The sequence below is a fragment of the Balaenoptera acutorostrata genome, chromosome 7 (genome assembly GCF_949987535.1).
Source record: "Balaenoptera acutorostrata chromosome 7, mBalAcu1.1, whole genome shotgun sequence".
Classification (NCBI taxonomy): domain Eukaryota; kingdom Metazoa; phylum Chordata; class Mammalia; order Artiodactyla; family Balaenopteridae; genus Balaenoptera; species Balaenoptera acutorostrata.
The window spans coordinates 6,528,178-6,537,959 of record NC_080070.1 but is presented as its reverse complement, the minus strand read 5'-3'; positions in this window follow the sequence as shown (position 1 = coordinate 6,537,959).

Genomic DNA, 9,782 nt, shown 5'->3' with positions numbered 1-9,782 from the left:
CCATCCTCAGAGAGTGACTCAAAAGCCCTCAGAGACGCCAGAGGAAGAAGGTTTTCTTTTTTGGTTTGGCTTGGTTTTGTTTTCTTTTTAATAACAGTTCCATTTCCTTCTCCCCACCGCATCTCTGTAAGGCTTTTGTGCAGAACAAGGTCTCTACCTGAGTTAGTCTGGAGACCCGGGGAAGCCAATGAACATCTGGGGCACAGCTGCATCCCAAACCAAGCATCTGCCACCTTTCACTGGCCCACACTGGACCGACTCGCATCTCCCCACGCCCACCATTTACCTCTCCTGCATAAAGATAGCTTCTTATATGTAATTCCAGACGGCAGTGAAGGCTGAACTCAAGGCAGGCGTCTTGCTTGAGACCTTCTATGGCTCTGGCCCCCCTTCTTGTTTCTCTGTCAAATGCCCTGCTCTCAAGTCACCCATGCTTTGACCTGAGGAGGAGACAAAGTTTGGTACGTGTCTTCACCTAGGTGGACTTGCATTTCCACAGAAGCCAGGGCCACGTCCGACCCCACCCATAGTGCGATTTAGGCAAAGTGACAGGCACTTAAGGGGGTAGGGGTGCCCTGGTGCCTCCCACTGCCCTGATTAATGTTCTTCCTCTGCTTCTGTGCAAAGGGCCTGCTGGGGGCCCATTACTTGGAACCATTACTTGCACATTTGGGTTCAGAACTGTAAGTTGGAGAAACAGCTATAATCAGGACATTGAGCTACAAGTAACTCTTGGTTCTTTGCTTAGAGAGGAGGGCATTTATAATGCAGATAACACCCACATTTCACATTTGCAATGAAAACCATGCCTGACTTACAAAATATTCTCCCATATTGATACTGTCATTTTAACTTTTCAAACAATAATAGCTATTACACTGAATGAGGTGGATACATGCCCTCCTGCTGTAGAGGACAGAAAGGCATGCTTTTTAACATACAGAAGACATTTTTTTCTCTTTGCTGGCTAGAAATCCCTCTGATATCTCATTTTAGTTGGTGGGGGGCGGGTAGGGGAAAGAAGGTTAAAAGATCAACTCCTCTAAAACAAAAATAACTCTTTGTGCTAGACATTTATCAACTCTTAACTGGTTTATCATGAATACTTTTATGCATGAAGTCAACTTATTCAGTCATCTCAGCACATATTTTGTAAATACTTGGTACACAAGACATTGCTCAAAGGTATCAAATCCACACCTGCCTCGTGAGTTTTTCACGGTTGAGGTAAACCTGTCCTTTTACCTGTCTTAAGATACTGAGGCTAATACTCATGAGCCCACACCATAGAGACTATGGATCCTGACCGGCTACTTTCTGTGCATTAGAGAAAATGCAAATTAATCACTGAAAAAATCATCTTGGTTCTGTCTTCAGGCATTTCCTCAGCTACTACATAGGGTGAGATGAGATGCCTTCTACTGGTGACAATTGTATGGCTTTTCCTCTAAACAGCCTCTTCATATACTTAGCTGAATTTTTCTGTTAAATTATATGTATTTTTCTTGTTGATTCAAGAAAGGCCTTTATTTATTACTCAAGAAAGCAAAATACTACCCACTCTATATAACACCGGTTAACACTCCTTTTCTGCCCCTTTCCTTTCTTTATTTAGAGTTTTGTGGCTATTCAGGGCTCCTCTTTTTTCCTTCAGTGTTAGCTCTTGGAATTCTAGTGATGGCTCTTCAAGCCATAAGTCCTTCTAATGGTTGGTGAAAGAAATATCAGCAATAAAAAAGGAGGGAAATTGTTCATTTGCCCCCACAGCTACAGAGAAAAACAGCAAATATTATTCCTGCAACAGAGTCTGTGAGATATCTAGTCCTCGAAAACTGTAGCTCTGCCCTGTGAAAATAACCATTTGTCTCTCAAAACTTGTAGAATTATGGTTGTCTTATTTAATAATGTGTTTCCTGGGACTTCCCTGGTGGCACAGTGGTTAAGAATCCACCTGCCAGTGCAGGGGACAGTTTGAGCCCCGGTCCAGGAAGATCCCACATACCGTGGAGCAACAAAGCCTGTGTGCCACAACTACTGAGCCTGCACTCTAGAGCCCGCAAGCCACAACTGCTGAGTCCATGCGCCACAACTACTGAAGTCCGTGCACCCTAGAGCCTGTGCTCCGCAACAAGAGAAGCCACCACAACGAGAAGCCTGCGCACTGCAACGAAGAGTAGCCCCCTCTCACCGCAACTAGAGAAAGCCTGCGCACAGCAATGAAGACCCAACACAACCAAAAAATAAATAAATAATAAATGTATTTAAAAAATAATGTGTTTCCTTATTGTGAGATGTAAATTGAAATCTAGTAATTCCTAACAAGTGTAAATACTCATAAGGTTTCTTGGACAGATCCAAAGGAGATCACTGATACTTCTTTCTTCTGCCATAGGCATGGAGGTAATAAAATAAAACAAAATAAAATAGTCAAAAAAAGTTTGAGACTTGTGTCTCTAATTTAAATTGACAATATGCTCAGTAAAAGAGAACTGTCAATTGGTGTCAAACATCTTGCAGATACTACCCCCTGCTGTTTATCTCTTAAGTTAGCTATGGTAAGTTTTTTTCTCAGTCTGGAAATTTTAACAAACATTTTCTTTATGGCTTCTATCATTCTTAGAAGGCCCTCCTTTCTCATCCCTTTATTTAAAAATATATTATTTAGGTCCACACAAAAATCTGCACATGAATATTTATAATAGCTTTATTCATGATCTCCAAAATTTGCAAGCAACCAAGATGTCCTTCAGTAGGCAAATGGATAAATAAACTGTGGTACATCCAGTCAATAGAATATTATTCAACATTGAAAAGAAATGAGGGGTTTCCCTGGTAGAGCAGTGGTTAAGAATCCACCTGCCAATACAGGGGACACAGGTTCAAGCCCTGTCCCGGGAAGATCCCACATGCCGTGGAGCAACTAAGCCCGTGAGCCACAACTACTGAGCCTGCACTCTAGAGCTCGCGTGCCACAACTACTGAGCCTGCGTGCCACAACTACTGAAGCCCACGTGCCTAGAGCCCATGCTCTGCAACAAGAGAAGCCACCACAGTGAGAAGCCCGCACACCACAACAAAGAGTAGCCCCCGCTCGCTGCAACCAGAGAAAGCCTGCGCGCAGCAACGAAGACCCAGTGCAGACAAAAATAAAAATTAAAAATAAATAAATTAAAAATAAATAAATAAAAAGAAAAGAAATGAGCTATGAAGCCATGAAAAGACATGGAGGAACCTTAAATGCATATTACTAAGTAAAAGATGCCATCTGAAAAGGCTACATACTGTATGATTCCAAGTCCGACATTCTAGAAAAGGCAAAACCGTGGGGACAGTAAAAGATCAGTGGTTCCAGGGTTTGGGGAGATGGATGAATAAGTGGAGCACAGAGTATTTTTAAGGCAGTGAAACTATTCTGTCTGATGTTATAATGGTGGATGCATTTCACTATACATTTGTCAACATCCATAGGCTAGACAACACCAAGAGGGAACCCTCATGTAAACTGTGGTCTTTAATTAAATAATAATGTATCAATATTGGCTCATCAACTGCAACAAATGTACCACACTAATGCAACATATGAATTGGGGGGAACACAGCATTCATTTAATTCTTGCTTGTATATAAGCAAGAATTAAATGCTTATATCAGAAAAGAAGAAAGTTCTCAAAAAATCTATTTTTTCATCAACCTTAAGAAACTAGAAAAAGAAGAGCAAAACAAACCCAAAAGCAAGCAAGAAGGTTGAAAAATGATAAAGATGAGAGTAGAAATCATGGAATTAAAAACAGAAAAAACAAAATGAACCCGAAAGCTGATTCTTTGAAAAGACCAGTTAATAAACCTCTAAAAAATATTTTCCTGGACTTCCCTGGTGGTCCAGTGTTTAAGACCCATGCTTCCAATGCAGGGGGCACAGGTCCATCCCTGGTTCAGGGAACTAAGATCCCACATGCCATGTAGTGCAGCCAAAAAAAAAATTATGTAAAAAATTTAAAAAATATATTTTCCAAGGGAAAAAGGGAGAAGACACAAACTACTAATATCACCAGTAAAAGAGGGGACATTACTACTGATCCTACAGATATTAAATAGCCATTAAGAAAATCCTGTGAACAACTCTATGCCCATCCATTTGACGCTTTAGGTGAAATAGTCTTTCAATTCCTGGAAAGACACAAACTACCAAAACTCACTCAAGAAGAAAAAGATAGCCTAAACAGAAGAGAGAGCCCCAAAATGAACCCACACTTATATGGGCGATTAATCTACACAAAGGAGACAAGAATATCCAATAGGGAAAAGACAGCTTCTTCAATAAATGGTGTTGGGAAAACTGGACAGCTACATGCAAAAGAATCAAACTGGACTAGTTTCTCACACCATATACAAAAATAAATTCAAAATGGATTAAAGACTTAAATCTAAGACCTGAAATCATAAAACTTCTAGAAGAAAACATAAGCAGTAAGCTCTTTGACATCCGTCTTAGTAATATGTTTTTGGATCTGTCTCCTCAGGCAAGGGAAACAAAAGCAAAAATAAACAAATGGGACTACATCAAACTAAAAAGCTTTGCACAGCAAAGGAAAATTAAAGGAAAATGAAAAGGCTGCCTACTGAATGGGAGAAGATATTTGCAAATAATATATCCAAAAGGGGGTTAATATCCAAGATATACAAGGAACTCAAACAACTAACATCAAAAAAATAATTTGATTAAAAAATGGGCAGATGATCTGAATAGACATTTTTCCAAAGAAGACATACAGATGGGCAACAGGCACATGAAAAGATGCTCAGCATCACTAATCATCAGGGAAATGCAAACCAAAACTACAATGAGCTATCACCTCTCACCTATCAGAATGGCTATTATCAAAAAGACAATAAATAACAAGTGTTGGCCAGGATGTGGAGAAAAGGAAACCCTCATGACTGTTGGTGGGAATGTAAATTGGTGCAGCTGCTATGGAAAACAGTATGGAGATGCCTCAAAAAATTAAAAATAGAACTACCATATGATCCAGCAATTCTACTCCTAAGTATTTATCTGAAGAAAACAAAAGCACTAATTAGAAAAGATATATGCACCCCTATGTTCATTGCAGCATTATTTACGATAGCCAAGATATGGAAGCAATCTAAGTACCTATCAATAGATGAATGGATAAAGAAGATGTGAGTAATAACTAGACTTATAATGGTGATCATTTTGAAATGTATCAAAATAATTGAATCACTATGTTGTACAACAAGAACTAACGTAGTGTAGTAGGTCAATTATACTTCAAAAACAAACAAAAAAACGCATAGAAAAAGAGATCAGATTTGTGGTTACCAGATACAGCGGGTGGGAAAGGGGAAATTGGATGAAGGCTGTTAAAAGGTACAAACTTCCAGTTATAAGATAAATAAGTACTAGGGATGTCATGTACAACATGATAAATATAATGAACACTGCTGGATGTTATACATGAAAGTTGTAAGAGAGCAAACCCTAAGAGTTCTCAGCACAAGAAAAAATATTTTTTTCTATTTCTTTAATTTTGTATCTACATGAGATAATGGATAGTCACTAAACTTACTGTGGTAATCATTTCATGATGTATGTAAATAAAATCATTATGCTCTACACCTAAAACTTATAGGGCTTCCCTGGTGGCGCAGTGGTTGAGAATCTGCCTGCTAATGCAGGGGACACGGGTTCGAGCCCTGGTCTGGGAAGATCCCACATGCCACGGAGCAGCTGGGCCCGTGAGCCACAACTACTGAGCCTGCGCGTCTGGAGCCTGTGCCCCGCAACGGGAGGGGCCGCAATAGTGAAAGGCCCGCGCACCGCGATGAAGAGTGGTCCCCACACCGCGATGAAGAGTGGCCCCCACTTGCCGCAACTAGAGAAAGCCCTCGCACGAACCGAAGACCCAACACAGCCAAAAATAAATAAATAAATAAATAAAGTAGCTATAAAATTAAAAAAAAAAAAAAAAAAAAACTTATACAGTGCTGTATGTCAATTATATCTCAATAAAACCGGAAGGTAAAAAATATATATATTGACAAAGGTTTATCAAAGTTTACAATTTTTCAATTTTTTTCCAAATGTTTGAGATATATCAGATTAAACAGATACCTTTCAGCCTCTCAGTAAAAGAATAAGAGATATAATATAGTCATTTGATAGGTCTTGGTAAAGCCTTTTTGGTATACTACCCAGATGTTGCAAAATCTAATGTCTCAAATGACTGGCTAATAACTCCTTTTGCAAGCCAAGCAGTTTACACTATTTTGTTTTCAACAAAAAAGAAGGCAGATATATCCATTAATACACAATTTGAAATTAATGAGATATCACTATGTGGTTTAGGGGCATTTGTCTTGGAAGGGGTTAAGAGAATTGAGCGGACTTGCCATTAAAAAAATTGGTTTTATTCTTATTATTTATTTATGCGAACAAGGTTTCTCTTGCTTGCACTGATTAAAACAAAAAATAGGAGTTCAATTGATCTGAACATTGTCTCATTCTAGCAGAGAATAATAGTCATGCATGCATACATAAAATAAATGGGAAAAAATCTCACTGATTCTGAGAGATACACTTACAAAGTAAAAAAATTTATTAAATTATTATTTTACAAATGTTGTGATATGTTTGTGTTGTTTTGATCAATTGTGTACTAATTATACTTAAATACAGAAGAGATGTTTTACTTAAAGTTTTACAGTCACAGAAATTTTTTCAATTTTCATATATATTTTTGTGGCAGAAATATATGCTAGGATGATCAAGATTTTTCCAGCATAAAAATCCATTATAATAAGATACAAGTCTGTGGAGGATTTAAATGGACAGTCAAGGAGAAAAAGGAACAAGTATAAAATTTCTATTATAAAAGAGCTTGTTCATGTATTTTTTAAATAGCTTATGGTTGGTATCCAACTTCTATGTTATTTATGTTATTTTTTTAAAGAAGTAGCAGTTTGGGGGCTTCCCTGGTGGTGCAGTGGTTAAGAATCCGCCTGCCAATGCAGAGGACACAAGTTCGATCCCTGGTCCAGGGAGATCCCACATGCAGCAGAGCAACTAAGCCCCTGCGCCACAACTACTGAGCCTGCGCTCTAGAGCCGGCGAGCCACAACTACTGAGCCCGCGTGCAACAACTACTGAAGCCCACGCGCCTATAGCTGGGGCTCTGCAGCAAGAGAAGACACTGCAATGAGAAGCCCATGCACCGCAACGAAGAGTAGCCCCTGTTTGCCGCAACTAGAGAAAGCCAACGCACAGCAACAAAGACCCAACGCAGCCAAAAATAAATAAATTAAATAAATAAATTTTTAAAAAATTTTTAAAAAGTAGCAGTTTTATTTTAAAATGTTAATATCTACAATGTGTTAGAAATTGCATTCTTTGCAAACATTCATGATGAAAAAAATTTAAGTTCAGTTTAAAATGCTCAAGGGAGCACCTAGATTCAAAAAAAATTTTTGGTGAATACACAAGCAAAAATGTTTGAAGACAATTGCTCTAGAGAAACTCTTACATGGATGAATACGTGAGGATATTTTTATAAGAAAGCTCATAACAGTAAAAAGCTAGAAACAACCCAAATATCCATCAAGAGTAGATTGAATAAACAAACTGTAGAATACCCACACAATGGAATAATACACAGCCATAAAAATGAACAAAATACAGCTACCAGCACCAGCATGGATAAATCTCATATACACTATGTTGAACAAAAGAAGAAAGTCCCGGGAGAACACAGAGTCTGATTCCATTTTTGTCAAGCTTAATAACGGACAAAACTAAAATATATATATTATTTAGAGCAACAGACATAGGCGGTAAAACTATAAGGAAAGGCAAGAGAATGATTTTCACGAAGGATAGGCGAGTGATGATACCTTGCTGAGAGGGAGGCCATGTGATCAAGAAGGAACGCATGAGAGTTGAGTGGAGAACTTCAAAGAGTAATGAGGGCTTCCCTGGTGGCGCAATGGTTGAGAGTCCACCTGCCAATGCAGGGCACACGGGTTCGAGCCCTGGTCTGGGAAGATCCCACATGCCGCGGAGCAACTAGGCCCGTGAGCCACAACTACTGAGCCTGCGCGTCTGGAGCCTGTGCTCCGCAACAAGAGAGGCCGCGATAATGAGAGGCCCGTGCACTGCGATGAAGAGTGGCCCCTGCTTGCCGCAACTAGAGAAAGCCCTCGCACAGAAACGAAGACCCAACACAGCCATAAATAAATAAATAAATAAAAGCTTTATTAAAAAAAAAAAAAAGAGCAATGAAACAGGATGTGAACTAGTAGAGAAACTTACTGTTGTAACTGAGCAGGACCCTATGAGGCCTTCCCAGAATAAATCCCCGCTCATGTCCTCCACCTGCCTTTTGTCTGTAAAAAAACTTTAGTCAAAGGATAAATTTAATCAGTAAAGTGAGAAAATGCAGAAAGGAAAACAGTCAAGCAAGACAAAATAATAGCATTTTAGCCATTAAACAAAGTCAAGGACCTTTAGTTCTTCCTCAAGGGCTATAGATAATATTCTGAGCCACGTCCTTTGAGTTATTTTGCAGATACTGAAACCCCTACCAGGCGGAAGAAGTTAACTACATGCTGCGCACAAGCACGTAGACCCCAGACCGGTTGGAACCAGAAGGTCGATGATGCTGACTCTCGATTACCTCACCACCAATCGATCAGAAGAAGGTCCACGAGCTGATCACACACCCCACAAACACCCTTCCTCACCCTGTCTTTATAAACCTTTCCCTGAAAGCCTTCGGGGAGTTCTGGCCTTTTAAGCACAAGCTGCCCTGAACTCCTTTCTTGGTGCCCTGCAATAAAGCTGTTCTTTTCTACTTCACCCAGAACTCTGTCTCCGAGGCTCAATTCGGTGCCGTTGCACAGAGGCCCAGTTTCAGCAGCACTATGTTCTTGTATGAAAATACTAGTATAAAAATACACATTCTTCCAAAATTGATATATATGTAATTTAATTCCAATTGAAATTGAATTGATATATATGTAATTTAATTCCAATTGAAATTCCAATTAAATCCAATTTAATTCCAATTGAAATATACATTCTTCCAAAATTGATATATATGTAATTTAATTCCAATTGAAATCCCAACTTTTTGTAGGTAGAATTAAATAACACTTTCTTAAGTATTACGTATTTTCTTGGGATGAAAAATGCCTGGTGTAATGAAATCAGTCTGGTATTGACATAAGAAAAGACAAATCAGTAAGTAGAACAATATACATAGTACATAGGGAATCCCAGTTAATAATGGGATTTAATATATGACAAAGGCAGGGAAACAATGGTTTATTTAGTAAGTGGTGCTTAACCAAATGGTTTTCCAACTAGGAGACAATAAAGCAGAGCTCCTACCCCATACTATATAAAAATCCAAGGAGGATTAAATTCTCATCTGTAAAAAATAAAACAACAAAAATCTTATAAAATATAGGAAACTGTATGTACAATACAAGAGTTGGATATACTTTCTTAACCAAGACATGAAGCCAGAAGTTATCAAAGAAAAGATACTTTAATGTTTTATTATGGCCTCAAAGTTAAAGACACACACACACACACACACAAAAACAGACTTGAAAAAAAGATGAAATCTTAAAATTCATGTTGTAAAAAAAGCTCACAAAAATCAAGGAAACTGGGCAATATATGTGTAGATTGTTCAAAGATGAACAATAAACAGCCAATACACATATGAAAAGATACTCAACTTCATAAATAGTCAAGGAGG